Genomic DNA, 27,530 nt, shown 5'->3' with positions numbered 1-27,530 from the left:
TGAATGCAATTCGAATTCACATAAATTCGCTGAAGTAGCGAATTGACGTGAATGTGTTGTGGGCCCACTTTCTTTTCATTCGAAATTAAGAGAAATTACTCCTGTGTGATAAACTTCACAGTATAGATCTAGCCCACTCATTTCCATGCCAGCATTCTCTGAAGAGGCCAGTCACAGATGTGGGTGAAATGGCAGGAATAAACTCTTACAGAACATGGCCACAGAGCCCCCCCCCAAGCCCACAAACAACAACAACAACAACAATGTGTGAAGAGGAATGGTGTCCCCCTGGTGTGGGGAGCACCCCCTGGCCCCTTCCTGAAGCCCCTGCCTCTTCCAGCGCAGCTGAGGAGGAGAGAAAGCAAGCGCCTGGCTGGACAAAGCCAACAGAAGGGTCCTTGTTAGCCGGCGTCTGCTGCTCCCTGGAGAGGGGAGGCTGGGAAGGGAGGACGGTGGGGTGGAGTGGAGGGCCCTCCCTGTTTCCCTCCCTCCAGGCTGCTGGAAGAAAGGGAGAGCAAGCGAAAGAGAGGAGGAGGCAGCCACTTTCCCCTCACACTTTGGGCCAGCAACTTGGAGGAGAGAGGCGCGCCTTTGGAGCGCGCCAAGGCGGGCCTGGCTGTGCGCTTGGCTGCCTCCCTTCCCTCCTTCCCTCCCTTTTTGGGGGGCTTTTGGGGGAGCCAGGGCCCTTGGAAAGGCGTCAGGAGGAGGAGGAGGAGGAGGAAGGGGAGGACACAGCTTTGTGGGGAGGAAGAAGAAGAAGAAGAAGAGGAGGAGGAGGAAGAGGAGGAGGCGAGGCAGTCCTTCCCCGAGCGCCCAAGGCACCCCTGAGCTCTCCACTAGCCCCCCTCTTTCCAGCCAGGACCAGGGCAGGGACTCCAGGGGTTCTAGGGGTGCCTCTGGGGTTTCTTCTCCAGAAGGAGCCTTGCTGGTCTTTCTTGTGGTGCTTTTCTGGAGAAGCTAGAGGAAGGCGACCTGGAGGAAGAAGAGGAGGAGGAAGAGAGGAGGTCCCCTGTGAGGTGAGCCTGGGGCTCCAGAGGCTCCAGGGAAGGGGAGAAGGGGTGGGTTGGGGAGGGTTTCCTGGCCGCCTCTTTCCTCTTTTGTTTCTCGGTGACGAGGGAGCTCTCTTTTGTGGTGCCTCGCTTGAGGGATGGAGGAGGAGGAGGAGGAGGAGAGGATGCTGAAGGGAAGAAAGAAGCCGGATCCCCGCTAGACAGGGACCCAGCTTCCTCTTCTCTCCTGTCTTTCTTTCCCCAAAGAAAGCAAAGGGAGCTGGGAGAAGGAGGCTGCCCCAAAGCAGCCCTGGCAAAGTTTGGCTGCGAGAGAAAGTAACTTTGTTTTTTCCCCTATTTTCAGTCCCTGTTTTTGAATTTGAGCGTTAAAGGGCCAGTGGTTTGAGTGTTGGATGACAACTCTGGAGACCAGAGTCCCCTTTTGTCCATGAAGGTCGCTCTCTGGGTGACACTCTCTCAGCTTCCTCAGGAGAAGACAATGGCGAACTGTCTCTGAACGAATCCTCCCAAGCGAGAGTCACACAGGTATATCCCACTCTCTTCCATGCCAGCATTCTCTGAAGATGCCAGCCTCAGATGCCGGTGAAACATCAGGGATAAACTCTTCCAGAACGTGGCCACAGAGCCCAATAAACCCACAAAAAACAATGGAAGCCTTCGACTTCACACCTGCCAAGAAACCATGAGTCAAAAACGACTTGAAGGCGCACAACAACAACAACAAATCTATTTCATGGAAATTTGACAGGGAATTGGCTTGTATTTGACACAGCCCCCAAGCCAACAGAAATGTCTTTTAAAATTATTGGCGCCTGCCTTGAATCCCATTGCGGAAGAAAGGCAGGATGTAAATCCTTGAAATAAAATAAAGATAAATAAAAATGGTTGTTGTTGCTATTGTTGTTGTTGTGTGCCTTCAAGGCGTTTCAGACGTATGGCAACCTTAAGGCAAATCTGTCACGGGGTTTTCTGTCTTCAGAAGTGGTTTGCTATCCTCTGAGGCTGAGAGAGTGTGACTTGCCCAGGGTCACCCAGTGGCCAAGCAGGGATTCGAACTCTGTTCTCCAGAGTCCAACACTCAAACTACTACACCACGCTGTCTCTGTAAACAGAACCAGACGTGAGAAATTACTTCAGGTTGGTTTACCTATGTTTCACCTCCAGTTTCCAGATGCAAGGTATGAATTTTTGAGCTACACGGGGCTCTTCCTGACTAGACAGCCTTATCAGAAAGACCTTGAGGGGGCTTGAAAGTGACAGTGCAGCACCTTAAAGACTGCTCTAGCTCAACAAAAGTATGTGTTTTTATAGATGCATGGCACAAGCAAAAGGGACCATCCACCAGCAAGTAAGTTCTCTTGCACCAACAAGATAGAAATAGGTGTCCCTGTCCAATCCTGGTTCATTTTAGTGTGGTTTGGACATACATGTGCCTTGTTTATGTTATCTGTTTTAAGATTGTAATAATTTAATTCTTTTTTAATGCACCTCTTTTCTATGTTTTTAATTGTATTGCTCTTTTAATAATGTGAAGCCACTCTGAGTCCCAGTTCTGGGAAAAGAGCGGGATACTACTACTACTAATAATAATCTAAATAAAAGAGGTTCTATGCAGAAACAGTTCATCTGGTATGATTAACGCATGCATACACCTTGCAAAACAGGTATTTTTTTGTTGGAGTTTGCACAGCTTTTGCATGGAAAGAGGAAATTTATTGACCCTTGCTTGTGCTGTAATTTGTACCTTGTGGGAATGTAACATAATGCTACCATGAGTTCCTTATCATGGCTGTTCTCAGTAAGTCTGTGAGGTGGGTGATGCAAATTTAATACACATGGAGATTTGATATTGGTGAGGTCCAATTAAAACACAAAAAAGACACATCTTCCTGGTCATTGGCATTACACAGTAATGGAGATCTGCTCCCTTGAAGCAAACGCCTCCTAAACATTTAGTGTGCTGAAGACAAAACTAGAACTCTTCTCCCTGGTATGCTAGCTTCCCACGTGCAAATTATTCCACCTCCATGGATTCTGAAGTAGCAGAGTGTCAGGAGGAGATTTTTGCATGCCTTCAGTTTCTGGACAGACAATGGTAACATGTCAAAAGTCCAAGTTCACCATGATGAACAGTTTTGGTTATCTTTCTGCTTTGTGTACCCTGCTACCTTTGCTGAAGCTGTGGTCCACATGCTCTGTATGGACTGTGAGACAGAAGACAATGTGGGATCATCAAGGGTGTGGTGTGAGTTCTGGGGATCTGATGGACCCTCTGAAATTTGGATGCAGGCATATGTGGAGATGTAACCTGAATAATCTGCTAGGGTGAGATATTACTGGCATAAAATGATACCAGTGGCAAATAATAATAAAAACAATAATAAATCAAGAGCAAGGCTTTATGATTTCCTTGTATTATTCTGAATTTTTGTCCAAGTTAATGTATACGCTACAGCTCAGACATACTGGAATAAAATTTGAGAGAAGAAAGTAATCCCCAGAGGAGAAAAAAGGATTTTCAGAGTTAATCCAAAAGTTCCATGTGAATTCTGCCTGTGTCTTGCATTGATAACTGGTGGTCTTTTTTGCAGTCCTTCGATACCCACAGTAGAATCAGCTCACACACTTTCAGGAATATCTGTGTAGAGGCCAGATAAAATCTTGATTTGTATTTTCTAAAAATTTTTTTTTTTTTTTTTGCAAAGTTGAATTTCTGAACAAAGTAACAGGGCATAATTCTTTTGGAGAAAACACAGTCTGATCCATACTTAGATTAGACCACCTGAAATCAATGAGACTGAAGTTCCATTGATTGCAGTCGGTCTGTTCTAGGAATGATTCGGTCTGGATCCAATTCACAGAAGTAAATATGCAAGAAAAAAGAGTGCTTATTGCTGTTGCTCTTATCCTTGCTGCCATCGATTTCCTAAATGTCCATGTAGTTGTGTGCAGAGTACAAAATAGATGCAGTCCCTTAGTAATGTGTTTCCAGCTTCCACAATACACCAGCTTCAATGCAAGAAGAGTGAGAGGTGATATACCAAAGATAAAAGTTATAAATCAAAACACATTCTGTAGAAACAGCCTCAGATTTGACAACAATATTTGTAATGGCCACGGGTTTGTATGTCTTCAAAGTATAAAGTTGAAGTTCTTAATTTTTAAGTTTTGGAATACAATGTGTGGAAGCTTGTTTCCACAAAAAGCTGTTTTAGATGTTGGTCTGAAAAGAAAGAATGCTTCATTAAAACTAAAACCGCATGATAATGTAAATTGCAAACAGATTTCAGTAGAAGCAACATTGATGGGGAGCAACAGACAGGCATAAAAACATGCTCAAGTCTTTGTTTGGGCTAGAAGACTACAGCATGTCTAAGACTTTATCTTAATGATGGTCTCTTCTTTGACAATATTCTTTGACTGAATAAGGAAATGCATTCACTGCAATATAAAAAGGAGACTTTTGGGACTGTGATAGTAACAAAAGATGCTTAGGGTGTGTCAGGACTAGCACCTTTTGCTGGCTTTCTTGTCAGTTCACTTCAGATTTCTCCTTATTTGTCTTGATACCTCTCTCTGCAGCGTTCTTGTGTGTGCATGCTCCCTCTCCACAGGGTCATTGGCCTCAGGTTTGTTTTTGAAAAATTTGCAAAATGAGAAACACACTTATATGCACTAATATGAACAGCAGTAAATTTCACTGTATGAAAATGGTGGAGAGAGGGCACTTGAGTTATTACTGTGGAATTGTTAGAACAGGAACAGAAACAGGCCAACACCTGTTCATGTAAATAGCATAATAACTTTGAGCGGTGTGGTGACAGTGTGGATTTGCATAGAGCCCTATTTCAAATTGCAGAGGAAGAAAAAAGAGTCTGATGGTAAATGATGAGGGGCAAAGCAAGAAGGTGGGATGCCAAACGTAAAAAAATATTTCAAGCTTATTGAGAAAAGTCTTGTTGCTCTTTGAAGGGATCTTTGCTTTTGGAAGAAGTAAAACAGACATAGAGCACTACTTTAGAGCAACTGAAAACAAGGAGTTGAGATACAGTGTGGAGTGCCACCTCCACACACCTTCTCTAGTTTGTTACCATCCCCTCCTTGATCAAATGGTGAAAAACTCTTGAAAACGATGTGAATTCGTTTCAGGAATATATCTAGAAAATTTATCTTTATGGTTTCTGAGAAATGCAAATTGTTATTAATATGTGGTTGTCACACAAACACTATGTGCTGCTAGTACTACTTCTTTTTCTTCTGTAACTTTTACAATCATACAGTGTACTATTGAGAGCCAACATAGCACAGTGGCTTGAATGCTGGAGTATTACTCGATAGCAAGGTTTGAATCGCCATTCAGCCATGAAAACCCACTGGGTGATCTTGGGCAACTCACTCTCTCTCAGCCTCAGAGGAGGCCAAAGACAAACCCCCCTCTGAAAAATCTTGCCAAGAAACCCCTGTGATAGGATCACCATAAGTCAGAAATGACTTTAAGACAAACTTTAAGACAAACAACATTGTGTGGTGCGTTATCATACTGTTATACTTAAGAAGTCTAAACTGCACAACCCTAATTACTTGCAACTTGTGGACAGTGCAGGATGTCCTCTCCATGCTTGAGCCACTGGAGGAACACTGACTTTGCTCAAGAGCATCATGTACTCCTACAAAACTTTAATGGGAATCTGTTTTTGTTTGGTTTTTTAATGAGTAAAAGAGAGGGAAAACAGATGCACATTTAAGAAATCCACATTGGATATTTCTGGCATCACCATGACTCCACATGACATTTCAGGAAAGGATTTTACAGACTCTAGAATGATTTCCTTCATCTAGATAAACCAAAAGTTAACCCTTTGTGGAGGGCAGCAGTTTGGGAGTACTTTAGACAAGGGGTGGAAAAGTGGCAACATTTGGCCAGGGTTTGGTATTCTACCAGAGCCTGGACTACACACTTTACTTCTTCCATTCTTGACAGCTCCTTTTTATACCAGGTAACATAATACAACTTTCAACTGACTTGAAGTTAAAAGTGCACAGATGTTCTTTTGGAAGTGCACAGTTTTTTTGTGTCTGGTTGTAGATTAAAAGAAGCCCTGTTTAAACAGAGGCCGGATATAGCCTTCCAGTGTATTCTTTCTATCGGTGCTGTTGAAGTATTTGTAACACCTCTCCAGTAAATGATACCATTCCACATAGTGTCAGGCCCACTATATCAACATAAACTATAACTGTACTATGGTCAGGAAACAGCAAATTGGCTACTTGAAGAATAGAAGGTTCTAGGGTGAGCCAGGTGATCAATTAGGGACATGTAACACACTGTATACCTGATACTAGTACAGTGGTACCCCGGGATACGAATTACCCAGGTTACGAATTTTTCGGGATACGAAAAAATCCCATAGGGATTTATTGTTTCGGCTTACGAAGGTTTCTTCGGGTTACGAAAAAACCTCGGCGCTATTTTCCGCCACCGGAGGGCAGCAGAGAGCTATTTTTCCATTAGCGCCTATGGCAATTCGGCTTACGAAGGTTTTTCGGGTTACGAAATTAGCCGCGGAACGAATTAATTTCGTAACCCGAGGTACCACTGTAGTTCCCAAACTTTGGTTCTCCAGTTGTTTCAGACTTCAATTTCCAGAAACTGCAGACAGTTTGGACAGTGGTCAGGGATTCTAGGGTGTGAAATCACCTGAAGGACACCACCTTATGGAACAAAAAATGTACAGGCTGAGTTGCCCTTATCCAGAATTTTGAAATCCAAAATACAGTGGGGCCTCACTATCTGTGGACTTGCCATCTGCGGATTTCCATATCCGCAGATGGCAAGCCCCCATTGTGCCCAGTGGCAGCGTGGCTGTGTGCATGTGCCACCATTGGGGATGATGGGACTTGCGGTCCTGCAGATTTTGGTATCCACAGGATATACAGTGGTGGTGGTGGTCAGGAATGGATACCCCCTGGATACCAAGGCCCCACTGTACTCCAGAATCTAAAATTGTTCACATGGGTGGCTGAAATAGTGATATTTTTGGTTTCTCTGATTGTTCAGTGCACACAAACTTTGTTTCATGCACAAAATTATTTAAAATATCATGTATAAAATTACCTCCAGGCTATGTGTATAAGGTATAGATGTGATTTTGCAAATAGCAAGCTACATATTTGCCACAATGTTTGGTACTGCAAGAAAACTCTCATTCAGCAGAAAATAAATAGGTGAGCCTTCAAAGGAGATAACTAGCCCCAAAAGCTGAACTGAGGATCATAATTCCTACATACTAAACCACTCATTTGAATACACATTTCTAGCATGTTCACCCTTTAGTCTCCAAAATACACATACGAACATAAGACGCACATACACACAGAGAGAGCACTTTCTCTCCTGGCCTAGTTTGGTATTTATTCACACAGACAGCTTTTATATTCCTTACCACAATTCCACTATTTTATGTTGTAGTATTAATCTGCTTCTTCAGAAATGCTTCACAGTTCACCTCCTCCTTTCTTGTTTTTGTTCTTGTCTTGTGCCTTCAAGTCATTTCGGACTTATGGCAACTCTAAGCTGAACTTATCATGGGGTTTTCTGGAGCTGAGAGTGGGGAGTTTATCAGACGAAGGAAATTGGAAGTATAATCCAATGACAATCTGCGTAATCATGGGGTTTAATGTTATTGCGTGATAATCCACTACACGCAAATTCGGGCAATGGCAAGTCAGTCGGAATGCAATCATGTGGTTTCACGTTATTGCATGATAGACTGCCACCTGCAAATTCGGGCAATGGCATGCTGTTTTTGGGCAATGGGAAGCCAGTTTGAACGCAATGCGCATTCACGTAATTGCGCTAAACTAGCGACTTTAAGTGAATGCGTTCTGGCCCCACTTTCTTTTCATTCGAATTTAAGAGAAATTCCTCCCATTTGATAAACCCCTATGTGACTCACCCAAGGTCATCCAGTGAGTTTCCATGGTTGAGTGGGAATCAAACCCAGGTCTACAGAGTCGTAGTCCAATGTTCAAACTACTACACATGCACTTTCCCAAAAGTAAGGTAAGCTAGTGCTGCTGACATTTCAAAATAAAGAGAAAGGGTGCACAATTCATAATATATATTCAGAAAAATATATTCAGAAGCAAGGCTGTAACTATATATTCACTTCTCTGGATGTTATCCCCATTGAACTCACAAGGATTACTTTTGTGTTGATTTGTGTAACACTTATGTAGAATTCGAAGGCTGCAGAGCACACTTCCCTGAGGAAGTGGCCCATTGAACATAACAGATATGAAACCTATTTCTGGGTAGACCTAAATAGCATTGCTTTGCATTGCCTTCATTGCCTTCCCCTCTCTGCCTATACTTTCTTAATAGGAGATGTGGAAGGAGTATGTTTGCATGCCTTCAAGTCTCCTGTTGACTTATGGTAACCCCATAAATTTTCACAGCGTTTTCTTAGGCAAGGAATACTCAGATATTATTTTGCCAGTTCCTTCATCTGAAATATAGCCTCCAGCAGCTGATATTCATTGGTGGTCTCCCATCCAAGTACTATTTAGGATTGACCCTGCTTTAGCTTCCAAGATCACATGATATCTGGTGTCTTTAGTTTAGGATATTTAGGCCATATAGAAAGACTTCAGAGACTTATACTGTTGCCTTTGTGCCTGATAGCGCAGCTGCTTTGGTTTTGAAAATGTTGTTTCCCCCAAGGCTGCTGCAATTGCAATAGTCTTGGGAAAGTTCTGTTTCTCGTCAAGCTACACAGGGCTGCTCCCAGTCCATTTCCCAGGACAGCATGCTGTGATAAGAAAGGAAAGGGACCATTGCACAGATGGATGGTAATGGCCTTGTGCTCTCTCCCACTCCTCCTCACATAACAAAGGATCGGAAATGTCACACACTGGAATTGATGTGGTGGTGTTGGGGCCAATCAGAGACTTCACACTATGGCTAACAGTACAGCATCTGATGGTATTGCTAACTGCCACCTTGTGAGAAAATGGGTGGGTGTTTCTTGAGGCCAGAGATTTGTTGGCTGAGGCATCAGGCTATATACATTTCTTATCTCTTTTTTTATCACTTCATGGTAGGATCACAGTTTATGTTGCCAGATGGTGTCTATTTCATCCCCCCCCCCCGTTATAATAGTATTGCCCTAAAAGACAGTGATTTATGTTGCCAGATTGTGTATTCCTCTCCCCCTCCTCCAGATAGTAATGTTTTAAAAGAAGCATCTTTATGGATTATAATGTGGTGGGTTTATACAGTTTCATCCTAATCCCAATGGAGGCATGCCCATTTGCATTTGGGTGTTCCACTTGTTTGCCAAGAACTCTGTGATACTTTTGCAAAGTCCAGATAAGTCCTTGCCTTTTCACACTGTATATGCAGGGAATTAAGGACTAAACAATTTGCATGAGGAAAGGAATGATGCAAGTCTGCAAAAATTCTACATCCTTTATTTGTTTATGGGGTGCTCATTCCCACACTGCATGCTGTTAAAAATTGTCTTAGGGTATGAGGTAAGATGTCATGCAGATGGGGCAAAAGGAATGACCACAGGCTGCTCCTGCCCCAATTGGCATAGGACTGCGGCAACCACATGGGCATGGGCCCAATCTGGGCTGTTGACACAGTCCTAAATGGGCCACCGGCAAAGCGTGCACTTTCTCAGCTCCTTTTCCGTCCGGCTTTTCCCAGCCGGGCACACTATCCATGTGGTTTACAGCCATTGAGGGCATGAGTCATCTAAACACCATGCCCCTAGAGTGGCCAGAAGCCACACTTTCCTGTCCATCTGCTTTGGGCCATAGTTAAAAGAATTCATAACTGTATGCCATTCTAAATTCATGCTGATATTCAGCCCTACTATACTCTGTATGTGTGTGTGCCATCATAACTTGACATAACCTGTCAAGTTATGGTGACCTCATGAATTTCATAATGTTTTATTGGGTAAAGAATACTTGGAGGGGATTTTTCCAGTTCCTTCCTCTGAAATATAGTTCACAGCACCTGGCATTTGTTGGCAGTCTCATCCAAGCACTAACCAGAGCTGACCCTACTTAGCTTGTAAAATCAGACAGGATCTGGTGCTTTTAGGATATTTAGGCAGACCTACTATACTGTACTCCATTTCTGCCCCCCCCCCTCATAAAATTCCCTTGTTGTTCTCATCTATCCAACTGCTGGGTCACTAACTCATTCTTTTGTTACCCCAAACTGTGGTCTCAACTGTGAAAACTGACAAGCCACACCAGGCATTTCTTGAGTATGCCAAATGGTTTTAATTTGTGTGATTATTGTGGTATAACAATAAGGCCCTTTTGTCTCAGCATTCCCACCTCATGGATTATGAAAGCACATTGCAAATATGAAATGCACCAATACATACAAATTGTAATAGCAATAACTCATTCTCCCTGTAAAGAAAGAAGGATCCACTAAGCTGTTGGCTGATGACTGAATTCTTTGAAAAAAAATATTGTCTGGTGAACAAATGAAAAACTGTTGGCAACTTTGGATATGTTCTTGTTTTGTTTCATTTTGAAGAGACAGGATGTTACCTTCCAGACAATTAGCTACTGTCCAGAAGGTAGCCTGGCTTTGGAAAAGGAGATGTACTGAAAAATACCTAGCAATTGCATCATTTGTCATGCCAGTATTTATGTCCTAACTATGAAAGGTGTGGAAAAGTTCTCCCATCTTCAACAACATTCACTCAGTGGTGGAAAAACAGACCTAGGCTCCATTCTGGATCTGAATGTTCCATATTCCTAAAAGACTTCTTTTTCAGGGCTGGCATAGGCAGGTCCACGTAAAATTCATCCATGGTTTTTCCTTGTCCAGCTTGGACCTGCGCCACTACAATTGGAAGCTTTGACTTCTGTTGACACAGTACATTACTGCCGCCAAATTTTGGAATGGCAATATAGACACATGAGTATATTACTCTATGAGAGCATATGAGGACATCCATGGATGATTCCTGTTAGTATTCAGGAGTGTTATCCACATAAATCCCTTATTCATCCAACAGAATAGAGTGTTGTGTACTGTATATGCAAACTGTGGTATTTCTTCCCACTCTAGAGTCCCAAGGGAAAGAATTGGATAAGCCCTTGGTCCCTTACAGAATTAATCCTAGTTGCTCTTCCCAGGTACTAATTGGAAAGATTTATGGTTCCAGTAGTAGATGCTAGTAGCAGACCACTATTTTTCCTGGTAACTTTTGCAAACCTGACTTGATACTTGATTTACCTGAATAAATGCTTTCTTAATGTTGGTTCTCGCCTCCCAAAAGCTGGGGCAGGGGGAGAGAAAAAACAGAGCACAGTGCTTGCTTTAAAACAGTAAAAGAGCAGCAAACATTGATTCAAAATTAGCTTGATGGAACAAGTGCCCCATTCACCAGGCTTCTCTGAGCTCTTAGGGTGGGAAAAGATTGACAAGTAGGACCCTCTCTCCTTTGCCAGAACAGCTAAGGAGCAATGTGTTGGACACACATTTTACATTACGGAAGTGAAGGAATTCATTTCACAAAAATAATCTTCAAAACAAAACAGTGTCTTTGGGACCAGAATGTCTGGTCTGGAAAAATACTTTATTGAAACACAGATGTAGGCGTGTGGTTTAGAATGTTCCCTGAAGGCACGGCAGGGAAGAGTGTGAACACAGCAGCCAACATTGTCTTTTGCTATAGGAAAAAGAAGAATTAAACATCAAACAGGCCCACCTATATTTCATTTAATTAAGGTACTATTAAGGCATGTACCACCTCCACACAGGCCAATTTGTGGCCAATCAACAGATTTCCCAGCCATCCATGGTGGTCTGAAAAGTACTGTGCTTTTTACTCAGTGCCACTCCCAGTCCAAATTCTGGTGTATAATCCCTCAGGATTTGCATTGATTTATTTTTGGCTAGATTTATAGTCCAGTTTAGAGAATAAATCTGGGAGCAATTGGGTCATTTGGTTTCCAGAGACTCTTGAGCACTAGGCAATTATAGGACTGTGATTTCACTGTAACTGCCATGGCTGCACCCTGTGGAATCCTGGGGCTTATCGTTCGGTGAGGAACTAGAGCTCTCTGAGAATTCTAAATAGCCCTCCCTAAATTGCAAATCCCAGAATTTCAGAGGATGAAACCACAACAGTTAAAGCAGAATCATTGTATTATAGCTGTGTAGTGTGAAGGGGCAAGGGAGTCCAGCTATACAGTGTTCAATTGGCTGACCCTTGTGACAGTCATAAAGTCACTCCCTCCTGCTGTATTTATTTGACTGGACATAACTCTGATTGGCTGGCCCTTGTGACAGTAACAAAGCCACTGTCTACTGTCAGTTCATTTGGCTGTGGGTTGGTTGGCCTCCTCCTCCTCCTCAATCAAATTAGAAGCAATTCTTTTTTCTTTCTTTCTCTACTTCCATGGATGCATCCACACTACATGATTATTTCACTTGGATAGCACTTGAACTACCATGACTCCGTCCCATGTAATCCTGGAATTTGTAGTTTCTTGAGGCACTTCTGCCAGAGAGCTCTAATGCTGTAGCTCATGAAAACACACTAGAAAATCCTAGGTATTTTATTAAACTATAAATGCCAAGGCACCAAAAGTGGCACCAAATTGCTACAGTTATACAGTTTGGATATGCCCCTGGAGAAGCCTAGCTGTGCGTATTGCTGATTGGATGGCCATCAAGAAAAAACCACCCCACTGTTGCCTGTTCATTTGTCTATGTGTGGTGTCGATTGGTTGACCTTGGTGAAAGTTACAAAGTCAATCCCTCGGCACAGAACAGTTTTTCAAGACGTCTTTTTTAAAAAACAAGTTAAAAGTAGAAATGTAGATATGCTGTTATGAGATTAACACAAAAGGTTGCACTATTTGATTGTATAGAGTTACTCAGCAAGAGTTATGAGACAAAAATCTAATCTCCCCTCAATCCTGGAAGCCCTCTTGATGATCTCAAGGGCAAGTCCTACTCTCTCAGCCTGAGAGGAAGGCAATGGTGGCAAACTGCCTCTGAAGGGATCTGTCCACAAAGACCCTGGAATAGGCTGCAAATAGCCTTCATGGGGAGTAGTGCTTTGCATGCAGAGCTAGAACATCCATCAGGCATTCAGCCCTGGAGATGTCACCTGGTGTAGTCTGCACCCATTGCACTGTTGTAGTGATGCCCCTAAATTCTGGGACTAACTGGTATAGAGCACTGGACGGGGAGGGCATTGCAAGTGGGTCAGCCCAACCTGCAAATGTGGGCCATTTCTGCAGCTTCCAGAGGTCAGATGCCCAGGGTGGCCATCTAAGTGATTTTCAGGCAGAGGCAAGAATCCTGTTGGTGAGCAAGGCTGGTGTAACCAGTGTGAGTCTCCTAGGGATGTTACAGAGTGAGGTATTTAATGCCTCCTTGCAACAAATCCATACTCAGCCATGGAAACACACTGAGTGACCTTGGGTAAGCCACCTTCTCTCAAGCTAGGCTGCATCAATAGAAGTATAGTGTCTAGATCAAGGGAAGCAATAGTGCCACTCTGTTCTGCTGTGGTCAGGCATCACCTGGAATACTATGTCCAGTTTTGAGCACCACAATTCAAAAAGGACGTGACCAAAATGGTGAAGGATCTGAAAGCCATAAAGCCCTATGAGGAGAGACTTAGGGATCTGGATATGTTTAGCCTGTAGACGAGACAGTTAAGAGGTGATATGATAGCCCTGTTTAAATATTGGAAAGGATGTCCTATTGAGGATGAAGCAAGCTTGTTTTCTGCTGCTCCAGAGACTAGAACACAGAACAATGGATGCAAGCTACAGGAAAAGAGATACCACCTCAACATTAGGAGGAACTTCCTGACAGTAAGGGCTGTTTAACAGTAGAACATGTTCCCTTGGAGAATATTGGAGTCTCCTTCCTTGGAGGTCTTTAAACAGAGGTTAGATGGCCATCTGTCAGGGATGCTTTGATTGTGAGTCCCTGCATGACAGAGGGTTGGACCTGATGGTCCTTGTGGTCTCTTCCAACTCTATGATTCTATGAAAAAAAAGGAAGATTCTTTGAACGGATGATTTTCATGCCCAGTCACCCCACCCCATTTTGCCCTCCTGAAATTTGATGGAGATTTTAATTCTTCCCTCTTGTCCCAGATTGTTGTCCTTGCTGTGTGCCTTCAAGTCATTTCTGACTTATGATGACATTAAGCAGTGGTGTCACTTGGGGATGCTGGGGGTGCGGATCACACCAGGTGACACCCTAAAGGGGGGGTGACACCACTGTGCATCAAAGACCTACCTTTTGGTAGAAACAGGCCGTGGCATTCATCTGCTTCCCTTTAAAATGCTTTAAGAGATGGTTGGAGTGGGGTGAGGTGAAGCTCAGTGGGATGAGAAAGGATAGGCCCCAGAACTTTTGAACATTAAAATTTCACATGTCAAAATTTTAATTTTGATGTTTTTGATTTTTTTAAAAAAATATTCTTTTAAGGTTTTCTTTAAAAACATTACATTTTAACCAAATCTTAACTAGATATAATTAAATACATTTAGGTTGCCCATGTAATATTGTAATTTGAAGTTATAATTTTAATTTTGCTAGTTGATTATATCAAAACTATTAGCATTACATTCAGTGGTATATGGGAATTACGATTTATGAGTAATATAATATAAAATCATTACTAAGGATTCTGTGTGGTGTGAAATGGGAGGAGGTCAATGGGGGATAACACTAGGAGTTACTGCACCAGGTGACACCAACCCTAGGGACACCACTGACCCTAAGGTGACCCTATCATGAAGTTTTCTTGGCAAGATTTGTTCAGAGGGAGTTTTTCCTTTGCCTTTCTCTGAGGCTGAGAGAATGTTTCTTCCCAAGGTCACTCAGTGGGTTTCCATGACTGAGTACAGATTTGAACCTGGGTCTCCTGAATCATAGTCCAGCACTCATACCAGTACACTATGCTGGCTCTCCTTCCCAGATTCAAGAAGAAATACTTTTTCTTAAAACCAGTTTGAGCATTGGAGTATGACTCTGGAGTCTATGATTCGATTCCCACTCAGCCATGAAACCCATTGGTAATCTTGACCAAATCACATGTTCTCAGCCTCAGGGGAAGTAAATGGCAAACCTCCTCTAAACAAATATTGCCAAGTAAACCCCATGATAGGTTTTCTTTAGGGTCACTATAAGTTGGAAACGACTTGAAGGCACACAACACACAAAGACACAAGATGCTTCCACACACTGGTGATTATACTTCTTCAGTCTGTGAAGGATTTGGGAAATAAAACATACTCATCCTGCTTCATCGTAATCTAATATAACCCATACGATTCATCAAATTGTGTGTAGGAATGTTGTTCTTTGTTAATTCCATTCTTGAAGGAATTTAAGGCGTGTTCTAGACATGCGCAAAGTACGTGCTTGGCACATACTAGGGTTACGAAAGGGTGTCCCTTCCGGACGCCCTAACCCTAGTACGTGCCGAGCACATACAAAATGGCAGTGCCCATTCTACATGGGTGCCGCTGTTGGGACGTCATGATTGCGCCGCGTGAGGGCGCCTGGGGCACCCTTTCTACAGCACAGAAGGAGCTCCGTTTCGGAGCTTCTTTCAACTTTGCGTCGCTGGGCGCAGCCTTTAGATGGCTGCGCTGGCGACGCAAAGCAGAAAGGGGCCAAGCGGCCCCTTTCTGTTTGTCCCCACTGCCGTTGGGTGTCCTTGGCGCATGAAGCCCCAAGGACACCCCTTTCCAGGCCGCAGGGAAGCGGCCTTTTGCTGCTTCCCCGTGGCCTGGAAAGCGGTGGATCAGGGCCTCAGAAGCTGCCGCTGTGGCAGCTGAGGCCCCAGTTCGGCAAGGAAAGGGGCGGGTACAGGCCATCTCAAAGGGGTGGTCTGTAAATGGCCTGAATAATTTTGCAATTTTCTTCTTTTTGCAAGAAAATCTTCAAAAATAAAGTCTTCAAAATCTTGAATACAATTTGTAGTTCCGGACTTAGTATAAAATTCCTGCAAGGTTTTTGTGTGTGTAGGGGGATGGAGCTTTGCACAGTAAACAGTATTTTTAAACATGTTTTTAAAGCAAATGTGCAAAAAATAATGCTGTTTCCTGTGTAGAAAATAATTGATGAAAATTGTTTTGGGACTTGCATGGCCTTCAACTACTTCATCAGGAGCATTCATTTTTGAATATTTTAAAATCTTCCCATCCCTAGATCACAGCTAATTTGTCAGTAGCTCTGTAAATTTGCCAGTGATATCAAAAAGTCAGAAAGAGGAAACACGGGGGATTTTAGGAGGACTCTGGGAGACATCAACCAGCCTGACCCTGTCTGACCTTCCTCGAACTTCAAACAGTCAGGAAGAAGAACACATCAAGGCATAGCTATGAATTTCATATCTCTAAGGTCACTATTTTTCTTAACTCTTAATTTTTGAAATTACAGGTTGAGTCTCTTTTATCCAGAATTCTGAAATACAAAATATTCCAAAATCCAAAATCATCCAGATGGGTGGTTGGATAGTGACACCTTTGCTTTCTGATGGTTCAGTATACACAAACTTTGTTTCAGGCACAAAATTTTAAAAATATTATGTTTAAAATTACTTTCAGGCTATGTCTATAAGGTGTATATGAAACCTAAATAGATTTCATGCTTAGACCTGGGTCCCATCTCCAAGGCATCTCATTATGTATATGCAAATATTCCAAAATCTCGGGGGGGGGGGGGGAGGACCAACATCTAAACCACTTCTGGTCCCAAGCATTTCAGTTAAGAGAGACTCAACCTGTATGACTATTTCACCCTTCTCATTCTTATATTTCTTCCTCTCCCCCGCCAATAATGGCAACGTCTAGTGCATAGTTTCATGGGAAAGTGGCAACACAGAAAGAGAATGTGAGGTCACTGCTTTCCCAGGAGGAGTATGTTATAAACTCCAGCTTTGTCATTGTTGGTCTCTGCTTCACTGATCTGCTCCCACCCCCCAGAGGTCCTGGAAATAGCAGAGCGCAACTGAGCGTCTGGCTTTCTGCATCCCAGCTGATCTGGGGGAAGGCACCCTTGGCTTCAGGCAGCCCTCAAACAAACTAAGTTGAAACCTCCTTTCCTGCCTGCTTTTTACAATGCAGATAATTCCCATCTCTCCTTCCATATACAGATATCATCTGCACATCGAAGCACTTACATGAGTCACCAGGATACACACTCAAATAGATTTTTAAGCCATGGCAATTCTGGCTTGGTTGAGAGACAAAGAAGCTCTTTCTTTCTTCCTTTTCCTGACTCACTTGGATAGATGTGGGTGGAAAAGTGAGCCACAGAAAGTCCACGTCATCTCTGCATGTGGTTTTGTCCTTGTTTTTATTTGTGAGCATTATTTTAAGGCAATCAGTAGTACTCATAATAAGAAGCTTTGGCATTAAGACTCTCCTTTACTGAACATTCAGGGTTATGATGACTTTTCCTTCAGACAGCTGTTAGAGGAAAGAAGAGTTTAATTGAGGCAGGGAAACATTAATCTTGTCTTGATTTTTAATTACATTTTTGCTTAAGTCGCTCTGTGGTCTACTTAGTCCTTTTCAACACTGGGAAAGGATTTATTCTCAAATATCAATTATCTGTTAAAATGAACTTGTAACTTTCATAGTGAAAACATGTCGATATCTACTCAGAAATAATCAAGGTTACATTTAACAAGTCTTCTAGGTAAGTATTGTAGAGCTTCAGGTTGCACACTTATATGACAACAAGTCCCTCTTAAAACAGTGGGATTTAATTTTAAACAAACATCTTTATCAGCCTCTACTGCCTGAGGCTGTCCAAATATGGTGGACTACAGTTATCATCATCCACATCCAGCAAGTTGAACAGCCATGCTAGTGGGGATAGAGGGAATTATAGTCTGACACTTCTAAAGAGGGCCAGTTAAACAGAAGGAGTGCTTGATCTATGGTATTGCCTAGTCAGCCAATTTTTCCTTTCGTTGCAATAATTGCAAATTTATAAAGAAAAAGAAGGAAACTATCACTGCCTAATCCTCAGAATAAGGCAATGCCAAACTCCCTCTGATCCAATCTTGCCAAGAAAACCATGTGATAGGGTCATCTTAGGGCCTCCAGAAGTCAGAAATAACAGGAAACATATAATAACAAATACTGGTTTCTTGGTTGGCTAGAAAATGATTTAATTTGCTTAAAGTTTTACTAAATGAAAATACAGGGCTCCTTGTTATCTACTGGGATTTAGTTCCAGGCTCCTCATCCAAACTCTGTGGATGCTCAAGTTCCATTGAATATAATAACACAGCAAAATTGTGTCCCTTATATAAAATGGAAAATCAAGGTTTGCTATTTGGAATTTACAAATACCTATATTTGAATGTTTTCAAGCTGTGGATGCTTGAATCCATAGATAAAAAAATCTGTGGATAAGGTGGGCTGACTGTAGAACATAGAGGTACGTAAGAATAAAAGCACGCCTCCAGATATTTGTGAGTATTCCTGTCTGTCCATCTCCTCCTCTTGGAAATGCTGAGACAGTCTCAATAAAAAGCTGAGGAAACAAGTGACCTTTTACTTAACAGATGCTGCCTGCATTTCCCAAGGAACAGCAATGAGAAGGTGTTTCTTCCATAGTTAAAGAATCCTTGTGACATCAAGAACCTAGCTCTTGTCCTTATTCCTTTTCCCCTTTGCATATTTGAAAATATGCTGAAAATGGCAATCTGAGGTAACAGTGAAGCTTTCTGGCATCTCCTGCCCTTTTGGCAAGCATCTTTGTAGCCATTACAGTGTTATAGGTCTCTGAAATCATGCAAATCTGATCCCCACCATCTTCTTGTGAATTGTTTCACTGACTTAATAAATAGATGGTGTTGCTGGGAAGCTGAGAGAAAAGAAGTTAGCAGACTTGGCAATGCAGGACACTGGAGCAAGGAAAGCAGCTCTTCAAAATATCCCATTCTTACAGAATGGCAGGAAGGGAAAAGACTGCCTGGATGCTGAGTTAAGGACCATTGCCCAACAGCAGCCAATAAACTAATCCTCTTTTTCTTGCTTACATGTTTAAAAATTCCTAGATCAAAATGTCAAACTGAACCATACTTCAAGTTTCAAATACTCTCATTGGCATTATGTAAGTCTTTGTATAATACATATATAAAATCTTAGAACATTCCTGTACAGAATGACATACAATTAAAAAAGACAGCAATATTTGCCTATTTTGATCAGAATATAAAACTAGCATATTTGCTGTTTTACTTGATTGCCAGATCGCACACAGATTTCCCCATCTTTTAATGGTTGTATGTGTTATTCTTTGACTGACAGAGCCAAGCCAGTTTTCCTATGCAAGTCCAATCATAATCATGTTCATTTAGAAATAAGTCTCATCCAGTTCAGCAGGGCTTATTGTCACTGTGCATAGAACTGTAAGCCTTAGGTCGTATTCCGTGGTATTTCTTTCAGAGAAGATGTGCATAGACTGCCCTGTTAATTATTCACAAGTGTATTAGATTTCCTATTTTGTGCAATTCACATATTCTCTTGCTGCTTTGAACAGGAAATTGCAACTGCTTTAACTTTGTGTGCTAGAACATCAAAATTCAACATCTATGTAACTCTGTTGTCAGTCAGGATAAACAGAGTCTCACTATAAATACACTTACACAGCACATATTTAATACATTTTTCTGCTTTTATCTATTGACAAAAATTAAGCAGGATACTGAATTTCTACTCTTGGCTTCTGCTGTTCTGGCTACCTGTTGGGTAGTAGCACAGGTTTGTCTTCATCAGTAATTCCATAAAGTAGCCACCAATGGAGGCTAACGTGGCTCCAATGTTGCTAGTCTGACTTTTAGTTTGAAGTTTAAAGGATCTGTCTAAGGTGCCGAACCTATCTGGAATAACAAGATTTGGAATTATGGATAGCTCCTTTAAAAATTGATTTAAAACCTGGGTTAAAACCTGCTTTCATGACAACATTACTGTCTCAGGTAGAGTGAACACAGCAAGCTCATCTGAAAGCACATGTGACCTGGAGCAGGGAATTGAATCCAATGGATTCTATCTTTTTGATTCCTTTTACTAGCAAAGAAGAAGAACAAGAAGGAGAAAGGAAGAAAAAAAAATGCAAAGAATGTGCAAATCCTAAGCGTGAAATAGGGGGATGACAACACCTGGAATGTCAGATAACCAAGATGAATATAGTAGCCATAATTTCCAGCAGAATCAGCTTTTATGGAAGGTTTGACAAGTAGCAACCAAAGTCAGTTTTAACTGGTAAGTCTTGGGAACATAGGAAGCTGCCTTATGTCAGGCTATTTATTCAGGGGTGGGAATCAAGCCACCTAACAGATGTTTTTGGACTGCAGTTCCCAGCAGGCCTAACCAATGCTGAGGAATTCTGGAGTCCAACATGTGGAGGGCTATGTGATTCCCCATCCATAATCTAGTCTGTGGCTGGGAGCAACTTGTGCCACACTTGTTGTTGGGCTTTAGCAGACCTCATCATTTGCTGTGCTGGCTAGTTAGTGAGAGATGTAGTGCAACAGCATTTGGAGGGCCACTGTTCTGCCTTCTGTTCCTATCAGTTTAGTCCAGTACTTGACTAGCAGTGACTGTCCAAGGGCTCAGTCAAAGGATTGTTCCCATTACAGACTTATCAGATTTTTTAAATTATTTTTTTGCTGGACGTACTCGGAATTGAACCTAGAATCATCTGTGATTCTGCACAAGTTCAATAATGTAAATTGCTTTGTTGTGGCTGGCAGTTCATGTATGACTTTCCAGAATTCAGAGGGTGACTATCTTAGATTTTTGTCCTTTAAAAATATGCAGTATTCAGTCTTTATTCAAACATATACTTCAACAATATGAAATGTGACCAATTACTTATGTAGAATGATACTGAAATCTAACTGAGGAAATCAGTCTTCAGAAAATTATATTTTAAGGCTATAACTCCCAGAATCTCCCAGCCATCATTGTCAGCTGTCCAAAAACTAACTTTTCCAAGCTCTTCATTGATCCAGTTAGAAGTATTACATACGTGGAAGCAGCTTTGTGCCAGTTGTTCCCTCACTGGATGAAGAAATAGGTATGTGCTGGCTGAGCAGTATCTAAAGATAAGAGGATGAAACTTTCTTAGAAAAGCAATGGGTGTATAGATCAGGAGAAGTGGGAAAGGCTGCATTTAGGCTGCCATCTAGCTCCATGTGATTAGTTATGCATATATAACTTTAGGAGACTTAGGGCCAGAAGAGACAGCCCTTTAAAACCGCCATCTGGGTGGCTTGGGAGTGCAACATTTATACGGCACACGCTCTAAAGCCATCCTGAAGCCTCCTGGAGGTTGGGCAGCCACCTAGACACACATGGCTTCAAGATGCTCTGGCAGCACATCGTTTACATGCCACATTCTGCTGGAGCATCTTGAAACTGGCTTCGGCAAAGCCGCAAAAGCCGACTTTTTTCCGGCCCAAAAAGGAATGGATCTTTTCTGCTCCTTTTTGGGCAAGCTTCAAGGCAGATTGGGGCTGCGGCATGTGGTTGCCACGTCCCCAATTTGTCTTTGAAAAGGGCAGCTTCAAGCCACCCCTTCTTGCCAGTCTGTTCCAGCCCTAAGTGAATCTTAGTTCTTCTTTACTTCTAAGGACTTAGGCAAGTTCTCTCTGGGCAGATTGTTGCCAGGTGACTAGATTGTTGCCAGGTTAAGAAGCATGGTTGTGGTGGTGGCTTCAATTATGGTGACCCTAAGGCAACCCAATCATGCCATTTTCTTCACAAGATTTGTTTGTGTGTGTGTGTGGGGGGGGGTTACCTTTGCCTTCCTCTAAGGCTGAGAGAGTGTGATTTGCCCAAGATCACCCAAAGGGTTTCTATGGCTGAGGATTTGAACACTGGTCTCTTGAACTCAGAAGCATTTAGTAATCAAAACATCTATCATGGGGCGATTGTAGAGCAGAACAATAGGGCTGAATTGTAAAAGCTGAGCAGGTGACTTACTCCCCCATTAATTATACCCAAAGCTTGTTATGTGCCTTACTTGTTGGTACATTGTTCTGTGCTTTGATCTTTAGCCACATTCTGAGATCTTAGAATTATATTCTAGTTTTAGGATTTTGGGACTCTTCCATAGTTCCAAGGGGCACATTATGTTCCTGATTCTCTTGCCTCAGATAATCATCACATGTAAACCAACAATGATATAAATAACTTAGTCAGCTGCTTTGCAAGCAGGACCTTTTGTGGTATTATTAGAATTCCTTTAAAGAACTGTGCATGCTTTACTGTGAATCTTGAAGTCAGTTTTTAAAAGATTATTTTTGTCTCATTGCCTCCAGGGATGGCTATGATGCATGGGGATGATTGGCTCACACTCAAGTGTTTCCTACAGAGAAGAAAAGGGATGGAAAAGCTTCTTCAGCTGCTTCTGTTTCCTCTCAATTTCTCTTAGGATTTTATCACATGGGGAGAAATTGGGACTTTAAACAATGATTAACCTGAGAAAATCGTGCAATTGACATTAAAACGTGATTAAAATGAGATTAACACAAAAGCCATTATCTTGTGAAAAATCCTGTGAATGATTTGCTGCTGTTTCTTGCCTGGTTATTGATGAGTTAATGGCAACTTTAATCGCATTTCAGCTTGACGTCATGTAAAAACTATTAGTGCAATTGCGTGATAGTAACGGGTTATTCATGGGATATTATTTTGAACACAATGTTATGTGAAAACCATTAACACAGTTGCGGGATTGTCATGGGTTAATCACCTTTTATACTTTCAGTTGTCCCCCATGTGATAAACTCATTTTTACTATCCCTCAGTAGCCCATGCTTCCTGCCACTTCCAGTTCTGTTGGGTTGGACCAGACATCTTTACCAAGCCAGGCACTCCTCCACACTATGCAGTTATAATGGTAATATCCCATGTTCCTTGACATGGTAGTGTCCTAAGGAATCCTGGGAGGAGCAGCATTTAGAATTCTCAGCCAGAGAGCTGTAGTCCTCCACCAAACTGCAAACCTCAAGATGGACCCATGGCAGTCAACATGGAATCATAATGCTATCACTGTGTAGTAAAAGGGCTCTCTCAGATGTGCCGCTTTTCTTCACATCATACCCTCCATGCTCCCTTGCCTGGTCTGGGCATTTCTGTCCTCCTTTAGGGGACAGCATGGCATTTTAATAAGCATGAGAGCCAACATGGTGTAGTGGTTTGAGCATTGGACTCTGGGGACCAGGATTCCAGTTTAGCCATGTATACTGACTGGGTGACCCTGGGCTAGTCATACTCTGAGCTGCAGAGGATGGGAATGGCAAACTCTCCTTTCCAAGAAAATCCCATGACCTTAGGGTTGTCATAAGTCAGAAATGACTTGAAGGCACACAACAACAACAATAGCATAAGTGTGATGTGACATGATCAGGCTGAACATGAGATCCCTTTTTCTGTGGTGGCTCTTAACAGTAAAAACAGCACAACTTTATATGATGTTTTAAAAGGCTGTGTCTAGTCTGGTTCCTTTCTTTAGTTGAATATCAATAATAGAGTCAGTGAGAGAGAACACTAACATGGATGTAGTGATGAAAGATGCCAGGAAAGGTGAATGAGCAGGAACCAGTTCACGACTTCTAAGGTCTACTGAATTAATAAGGTATGACAGGTTTACTTTTGATTGGCAGGAGCACATGCTTCCCTAGTCAGAGGCTAGAGCACTTCTCTTCTTTCCTTGTTTTAACATCAGCCAAATTTAGCAGGGGAGTTCCCTTACCCTGCTAGACACCAGGTCTGATCCTATTACCAACAGCTAATTAATAGCAAGGCAGCATGGAGCCTGTCATCACTCCCAGATTCAAGGAAATAACAGCAGTGGAGCAATCAGATCTATAGATTCACTTCTATTGTGTATCACATTTTCTCTGCTTTCAGTCATTAGAAAAAGAGAGTTGGGTAGTTTATAAAGGGGGAAGGAGGTGCGACTAAAGAAAATAATTGTAAAGCCATGTTTTCTTCTCACTTTAGGAGTTCTGAACACTGAGTCACTTTGGGAAACTATGACTTCATTTATCCAGGCTTTCCACCCGCTTTCTTTTTAGTCACCTGCTCTGCTCTCTATTTCCTTCCTTTCTCCTAGCCATGTGCAGTCTGCCTTGACAGCTGTCCCACTCTCTCCTGTTCGTTCTGTTTTATTTTTAAACCGATGTGACATTTTTCATTTTCTGCCCCCTCCTGAAGACAGTGTTCCCATCACATGTATTCCCCACAGGGAAGGCAAAAGATGCTAATTTATAATTATTCTCATCAGGTGGGATGGTGAGAGAACACAGCTGCAAGAAAGAGGGAATTAGTTGCTCTGGGCTGTAACTGTGTTGCAGAAGAAACAATTTTCAATTCCAGCAATGGGAGGAAGCCCCCAGTGGAAATCAGCCATTCTGGGCAGACCACAGAAAGCCATAACTGGGTGAGTCAGGATAATATTCCTAATTCATCTTTGACAATACTTGCTTCTCTGTGAAAAGCAGAAATACAGTGGGCCCTTGGTATCTGCTGGGGTTTGGTTCCAGGACCTCCCTCCCCTCTGGATACCAAAGTCTGTGAATGCTTGAGTCCCATTAAAAATGATGGCACAGCAAAATGGTGTCCCTTATATAAAATAGAAATATCAAGGTTTGCTTTTTGGATTATATCAATATCTATATATCATATGTTTTAAGATTTTCAAGCTGTGGATGGTTGAATCAATGGATTAAAAAATCTGTGGTTATGGAGGGCGGACTCTGCAGGTTATATAAATGCATGGCTACTGCAGAAAACATGACATTCCCATGGCAGTTTCTGTCCCTTACCCTCAGTGATGAAGCAGTAGCAAAACCAGGGCATGCAGAAATTACACTGCTCATGCTGGCTGGCAGTGCTGGGAGTTGATGTTTCAAAAAGGAACTTTTCCAAGCTCCAGATGAAATCTATCATGAGTTATTCTGTGTACTAATGTTATAATGATGTGCATTTACCTGCCCCCACCTCTCATGGAATGTGACTTATGGGAAGAGGTTTCAGTCTGCGTTAGTAGGGCTTGCTAAAATATTTTTTGGAAGAAAAGCTGTATGTTGCTTGCCTTCCAACCAAACATCTGAAATCATGGTTAACATTAACTGTATTTGAAAGCTGCGTGTGAGCTGGGAGCAGCTTATCCAAAGAGGGAAGTGTTAAAAGGTGTACAGAGACTCTCTCTGTTTCAGCTAACAATGGACCATTTATTACTTTTAATTCTGCCTCCTTATGCAGACAGTAAGCATGTATGTGAAAAATTTAGATCCAGGCCTAAAAACGGTAGCAAAGGTGGAGGACAGAGGGAAAAGAAATAGACATTGCATTCTCTCAGAAAACATAAGAAGAAAGACAAGGGAAAGATTATTGTTTATAGATTTCTGTTAACATATACTTTATACTGTTTCACCTCTGTGATAAATAGTTTGCTCCATTTTTAGTATGGCATCCTTTCAAATATTTAAACACAGCTTTCATATCACCTGTTAATCTTCTCCAGTCTGAACATATCAACCTCCCTATGTCTTCAGTGGTCTTCAGGCTTACAGAATCTAGTATTGCTTTTACCAAGATGAAGAGTTGTGGTGGTGTTGTGCCTTCAAGTCATTTCCAGCTTATGGCAACCCCAAGGAATGAATTTACAGGACCTAAGCAGAATAGTGGAAGATAGAGAGTCTTGGAGATTTCTCATCCACAGGGTTGCTATGAGTCAGGATTGACCAAAGGGCAGTTAACAACAACAAAAAGCTGACCTTATGGTGACCCTAACCCTTACCATGGAGCAAACTGCTTTTCTGCAGCTCCAGAGAATAGGACCTGGAGCAATGGTTTCAAACTACAAGAAAAGACCTTCCTGACAGTAAGAGCTGTTCAAGACTGGAACACACTCCCTTGGAGTGTGGTGGAGTCTCCTTCTTTGGAGATCTTTAAACAGAGGCTGGATGGCCATCTCTCGGGGATGCTTTGATAGAGAATTCCAGCATGGCAGGGGGGTTGGACTGGATGGCCCTTGAAGTCTCTTGCAATTCCATGATTCTATGTGTATGTCTATATTGTTTGCCAGATTCAGAATTATGGCATTCAGAAAAATTTAAATGATCATCATATGGCCAAATCACATGAGGAACATCACATGATATGGCTTTTTAAAAGGATCACCCACATAAAAGAAGCAGCTGCTTACTGCCAATGAACAAGGGTCAATTTTTTAAACAAAAAATCATAAATGATATGATCAAAATGTTATTTATCACAGAGGTGAAACTGCTTGGAGTTTAGAAAAACTAGAGCAACGGAATAGTGAGTGCATCTTGACCTAGATGGAAGCTGGCACCAGTAGAAAGACATAACAAACTACTGAGATAAGGATACATAGTTGACATTCAGAAGCAAGGTTAGGATGAATTCCACTGAATTCCTAAAGGAGAGGGGGTAAGGAGTGATGATGCAGTTTTAATGTATGCATGTATTTCTGTTCTGATTGTAAGAATTCTGTATGTTTAAATTGTAATTAGCCAATCAGGTGTATTGAAGAAGCTTCTTTGTCTTGAATAATATAAAAAGAGCCATTTTGTCTTGTTCGGGGTTCTCAGCTTTTTGGAACTTGAATTCCACTGAGTTCAATGTTTTCCTTTGTCGACAACTGGAAATAAACTTATGGATTTTCAATTACTAGGTCCTCTTGCCAATCCTATTGATCTGCCAATCCTAGAAATCTAAGTTTCCTGAAATTTCTGTTACACTGGTAGATCCATTTCTGGCCATCTCTGGTCAAGAAAAGCAGGAATCAGAATTGGAACATTGCCTCTGCTTGTGACTCCAGCTACTGAAATGGCTTATCATATATATTGTTCTCTGTCCTCATTCTGCTCCTGTACCTAAGGTGCTCTGAGGGCATACTGCTGTGTTCAGTGCTATGCTTTGGGAATATCTTAAGTACAAAGTCGTGTTTCCACCCTTGAACATGATATTGTTATTCATATCCACATGTTCTGTATGTTTTAATTGCTGGAGGAATAGTGTTTACTCTCACATCTTGTTCTTGTGGATCGAATTGACACACATCTCTCCTAAGGGTGGGATATTACAGTGCATCTTTTCCACTTTATCTCACATTGATTTTTTTACAGGTGATTTAGTTATAGCAATATGTTCAGAGTATCTGTACTTTTTTTTGGAAGTCAACCACTCTTCCAAGAAAGATGATAAATAATTTAACAGTGGACAACAATCAGATTCTTTCCTTGCACACTACCACTCTGAGTAGTGTCTATTCCCTTTGGAGGACTGTTATTTTTTGTAATTATCTCATTATAAACATATATGTTGGACATATATTTACTGAGGCACAGAGGAAAGCATTCAAGCAAGCGGTACTAAATTCAGTCACATCAAGTACCTGTAGTACAGGGGGCCCTTCTCTTATGTGGCGGATCCATTCCA

At 41.9% G+C, this 27,530-nt stretch overlaps 1 protein-coding gene across 9 annotated transcripts in view; it reads left to right on the top strand.

The window, feature by feature from the left end:
* Positions 1-532: 532 nt before the first annotated feature.
* Positions 533-27,530, top strand: part of CHST3 (carbohydrate sulfotransferase 3) — a 68,715-nt gene continuing 41,717 nt past the window's right edge. For 3 of the 9 annotated variants that reach the window (XR_006103164.1, XR_006103165.1, XM_042460978.1), the window contains exons 1-3: positions 533-1,016; positions 2,322-2,358; positions 24,346-24,501. The gene's annotated coding sequence lies outside the window, so the exon portion shown is untranslated. Of the gene's footprint in view, positions 1,017-1,353; positions 1,536-2,321; positions 2,359-20,121; positions 20,313-24,345; positions 24,502-27,530 lie in introns of all 9 variants that reach the window. The other 6 variants (XR_006103163.1, XM_042460979.1, XM_042460981.1 and 3 more) reach the window with 5 other exon arrangements.

Source organism: Sceloporus undulatus, chromosome 3, assembly GCF_019175285.1.
Source record: "Sceloporus undulatus isolate JIND9_A2432 ecotype Alabama chromosome 3, SceUnd_v1.1, whole genome shotgun sequence".
NCBI classification, from domain to species: domain Eukaryota; kingdom Metazoa; phylum Chordata; class Lepidosauria; order Squamata; family Phrynosomatidae; genus Sceloporus; species Sceloporus undulatus.
The sequence above is the reverse complement of the archived record's forward strand: the minus strand, read 5'-3'. Positions and strand labels throughout refer to the sequence as shown.